The following is a 5,188-nucleotide window of genomic DNA, read 5'->3' on the forward strand; positions in this document are numbered from 1 at the left end:
TCGCCAAGGTACAGGATAGTTCTAGAAACGTGGCGTGACACTAGTCATGTGACTTCGCTGACGCAACAATATCATTCTCCATTTGTTTTAATTAAATCCATCCGCCTCTCTTCACTAAAACTGACCTGTTGTTATTAAGTTCTGAATTATAGTGTACAATTCCTTCTTCCTATGTTTTTTATTAAATATTCAACAAACATTCTTTGTAGCCCAGCATCGCCATGTGGTTAGGGTGCTTGACTCCCAGTCTGAGCGTCTCGGGTTCGAATCCCCCATTTCGCTAACCATGCTCGCCCTTTCAGCCGTGGAGGCGTTATAACGTGACGGTCAATCCAACTGTTAGTTGGTAAAAGAGTTAGCAGCGGTAGGTGGTGATGACTAGCTGCCTTTCACTGCTAAATTAGGGACGGCTAGCGCAGATAGACCTCGTGTAACTTTGCGCGAAATTCAAAACAAACATTTGCTTTGTTGAAATCAGTTTTCAAGTTACAAAATAACTCTTTACTATTGTAAAACCATCCAATTATATGCATGTTTGAAACAGATCCTCCAAATAAGTTGAATCAAATTTTAAACACATATTTCAAAACAACTGATTATGTTAATGAAAAATACCATTGAGTGTAGAAAATAAATCAATTCGCCAGTTCTTCTTTTCTACGCATACCTAATATTAAACCATCTACCCTTATTAAAGTCGAAAAAGCTGTGTTTACAGAGTTTTAGGTTGTGAATAAAATTTAATTAATAAATATTCAAATGGAAGAAACACGACAAGAAAGAAGATGGCGTTTAGCTCGAGAAAGACAACAAAAACGTCGAGCTGCATTGAATCAACAGCAAATGCCCCCCAGTGGCACAGCGGTATGTCTGCGGACTTACAACGCTAGAAACCGGGTTTCGATACCCGTGGTGGGCAGAGCACAGATAACCCATTGTGTAGCTTTATGCTTAACTACAAACCAAACAAACCAACGAACAGCAAATGCATTTAGAAGAGATTTAGTTCGGATTCAATATGCTAATATAAGACCAGATGAAAGTCCTCAAGGAACAGAGATGTGACGATGTTATCAGAGACAGAAGAGAAGACAACGATTGAGCTTGAACGAGCATGATCAACAAAAAAAAAAAAAAACACGGATGTGCAAAGAAATACTGCTTGCAGATCACATGTGAGACAACTTCAACTTTACCAAGATGTTAGTTCACTTCCTGAATCATTGATTGATTTTCTTTACTGGGATATTTCACATCATTGTGTTTGTTATCAGTTTCGAACAAACTTCAACAATTATTCTATGAATGTACTCAGTTGATCCAAAATCCGGTGAAAGATTGTACTTGCACTCTCTGTTACTGCACATTCGAGGAGCCAGATCTCTTGAAGATCTACTCAAAATTCAAAGAAGCTGCCATCAGAATAAATTTACTTTAAGACGATAGCGAGTTGGTCCGTTGTTTGGAGAAAGCAGCAAATGCTTTCTCGTGCAAACGTTTGTCTAAGTTGTGCAGACATTTGGTGGTTTTCTCATGCAAACGTTTGTCTAAGTTGTGCAGACATTTGGTGGTGTTTGGCGCTTCCTCGTGCAACTAAGTTGTGCAGACATTTGGTGGTGTTTGGCTCGCCAAACACCACCAAATGTCTGCTCAACTTACACAAACGTTTGCACGAGGAAGCAGCAGCAGTTCAAATGTCTGCACAACTTAGTTGCACGAGAAAGCACCAAACACCACCAAATGTCTGCACAACTTAGACAAACGTTTGCACTTATCTGTTTATTTTAGTAATCCCGAACAGCCAGAAATTCTTTGGGAACACTTCAAGGCAGACATGATTGAAGATTATTTACAAAGCAACTTACAACCACAAAAGCTTTGTTTGATACTGAAAGTTGTTTGTCAGCACATGGTTTGAGTTTCCGAGTGTTGAAATTGCCAGATCCCAGACTTTTTTCATCCCACCTAAGAGAAAACTTAAGCTGAGGCAAGAATTCGAAGTTTAAATGAATTACAGAGAGAAGCCTTTGATCAAATTATGCTTGCTGTTGATGATGCATCACATACACCAAGATGCTTCTATTTATATGCATCAGGTGGCTCAGGTAAAATATTTCCATACAATACTTTAATATTGAAAGGACTCTTCACAGTGGATTTAAATTATCAGTTCCAGTATTCGACACTTCTGTCTCTTCGATGTTGTTAAGATGGCAAAATGCTGGTCAAATTAAATCTGCCAAACTCTTCATAATAGATGAAGAACCTATGATGACAAAATATATATTCTTCGTTGCAATAAAGGTTCTTTTGAAAGAAATAATGCAAATCAGTGTTGAGTTTGGTGGAAAAGTTTTAGTTCTGGGTGGAAACTTCAGGCAAACAGTTCCTGTTGTACCCAAAAGGTTCCAAAACTCACACCATAGAAGCTTGCATTATAAGTAGTCCATTGTGGAATTGCTTCCATGAAGTACAGCAAGAATACAGCAGTTGGTTTTTAACATTGGAGATGGCATTTCTAGCAGTGAACTAGTAGAGTTTTTAAATTACCATTTTCCATCAGGAATACCTCTTCATAAACTGGTTTTAAAAGTTGGATGTATCATCATGCTCCTAAGGAACGTGAACCCCAAGAAAGGATTGTGCAATGGTACTCGCTTAGTAATAAGATCTTTAAATGAAAACATTATTGATGCAGACATATTAACAGGCACAAATGAAGGAGACAGTGTCTTCACTCCCAGAACTGATCTTGCTACCAGTGAAAACCAACTGCCATTCAGGTTGAAAAGACGAAAATTTCCTATCATTCTAGCATTTACAATTACTATCAACAAGAGTCAAGAACGACCATTCGGTCTATTTTTTCCAGAACCTCTCTTTGGTCACGGTCAACTTTATGTGGCCTTTTCCAGAAGTACGTCTAAAGAAAAAAAAATGAAGATAAAAGTTGTTGATTCACAGCTCCAAGGTAAATTGATGATATTTTCACGTTCAATGTTGTGTATAAAGAAGTAAAAAATGTGATTTTTAATGTGAATAAAATTGTTGTTAGTCAATTTATATCAATCTTTATAGTTTTCTTAACACCCGTCATCATGGTCGTGACCATAGTGTTCGAGTTCTAATTTTGAATTCACAATGATTACTCAATGAAGCATATGACACTGCTTCATTAAATATGTCCTTAATGTTAAATATTTGATTGTTTATGCTTACGTTTTGTTTGTCGAATTTTGTACAAAGCACTATCTGCGCTAGCTGGCCCTAATTTAGAAGTGATGAACTATAGAAAAGGGAACCAGTTAACACTACCCAGCACAAACTCTTGGACTACTCCTCTGCCAAAATAGTGGGATTGACCATCACTTTATAATGCTCCATGACTGAAAGGGCAAGCACGTTCGGTTATGAGAACTTGTGTTTTATGCATGTAATAAATATTTTATTCTTAAGTTACATTCATGGCTCTATTGGGTAGAGTTTTATTCATACCTCAATAGGTAGTTTACTTCTTGGGTTATATTGAAGTTACTAATGAGTAAAGATTTATTCTTGAGCTATATCCATTCTTCAAATGGAATTATTTTCACTGTAGAAGATGTGTCAGCTTAGTATATAACAAACATATCACATATCCCATTATCTTAAAGCTTACTTCTTTAATGTAAGTATCAATATTATTAAATTTTGCTAGAGTTCCAGTGTAAATAAAAATATGAAATTCGTCTTAAATGTTACGCTCTGTGGCAGGATCCAGTCACTGGTAATATACTTTTAATGAATATTTATTTTGTAGCCAATATTATCTTGTACAGAGGAGTCTATTTTATGACTTTAGTATAAGGTAACAAACACCAAATTGGATTGATCACGTTCAAAGAGATTGTGAAGTGGTATTGCAACTTTCAAAAATTCATTTTGACTTAGAAAATCTAAGGTGTGTTGTTGAAGTTCTGTCGACCGTTTGTTTCATTTGTTATTTTAGCACTTTTATTTAGATTATTTCCACAAAATACATTTTGATTCTTTGTTTACAACTGTCTTCATTTGAATTCTCAACACTAATGATTTCCAGTATCCTTCAGATAATTCTCATAGATGAAATAGCTACTAATTTCACCCTTTCATAACTAGTACAGAATATATCTTTATTCAGGTATATTATGAGATTTATCTAAATGTACATGCGGTTTTAGCATCACAGTACTATAGACAAGATATTAAAAGTTCATAAACACAATTTAATCAATCACACAGGTAAAGATTAAGCTTCAAGCTAGATGGACCTGCTGCGAAGGTAGCCCATGAAAACAGGTGGTACAGAAACCTGTACAAATTGGCTTTGGATTATTTGGATTGTTAATGTAAGCAGGAATTTAAGTATGTAACCTAATGACTTATTGAATACCGCATTAAGGCTTTTGCCTGGTTATAAAAATACGAAATTCACACAAGTCTGCCTCTTGTTTTTGATATATTTTGTTTTCTTCACCCCAGTAGTCAGTAAAAATTACATGGTAAGTGAAAAGCTAGGACGTTTGATGAAGAACACGATTATTTATGATGGGTAAAGATATTATTTTACCGAATTTGTGAATCTCGGTTTTGGGGGATATTTCAGACTTATTTGTAGGACATCATTGTACTTGAATACCACATAGTCAAAGGATTTTCTTTCGGTTTTATTGGTAATGTTAATGAACAGAATCAGAATTGAACGGCTACTTCTAGATCGTAATTTTCTTGATTTAACTATAGAGCTAATTAATTTCCATTGTTTCGAGTTAACTAATTAGCCGACTTTCCAATGTTTCACTAAACTTACAAGTTGAATTTCCTCGATTATTTGCTCAAATGTACGAGTTTATTTCTGGTTCAAGTATACTTACTAACCTTTTCTCTTTTATGTAAAAGAAAAAAAGTGTTCTTTTCTACATGTTGCCATGTGTTTGAACTTTTATTTATTTGACATCAGCAGTGGCAGCAACACGTTGTTTCAGACACCACGTGTCACTATATTTCAGTTTGTGTGTACTCAGTGGCAGCAACAAGTTGTTTCAGACACCACGTGTCACTATATTTCAGTTTGTGTGTACTCAGGCAGCCTAAACATCACTTAAGAGTTCAAAAAACTGCTGGTAACGTTGCAGGAATAAAATTAGAATAACTAGAAAAAAAACCACCA

The sequence above is a fragment of the Limulus polyphemus genome, unplaced genomic scaffold, assembly GCF_000517525.1.
Source record: "Limulus polyphemus unplaced genomic scaffold, Limulus_polyphemus-2.1.2 Scaffold4699, whole genome shotgun sequence".
In the NCBI taxonomy this organism is placed as follows: domain Eukaryota; kingdom Metazoa; phylum Arthropoda; class Merostomata; order Xiphosura; family Limulidae; genus Limulus; species Limulus polyphemus.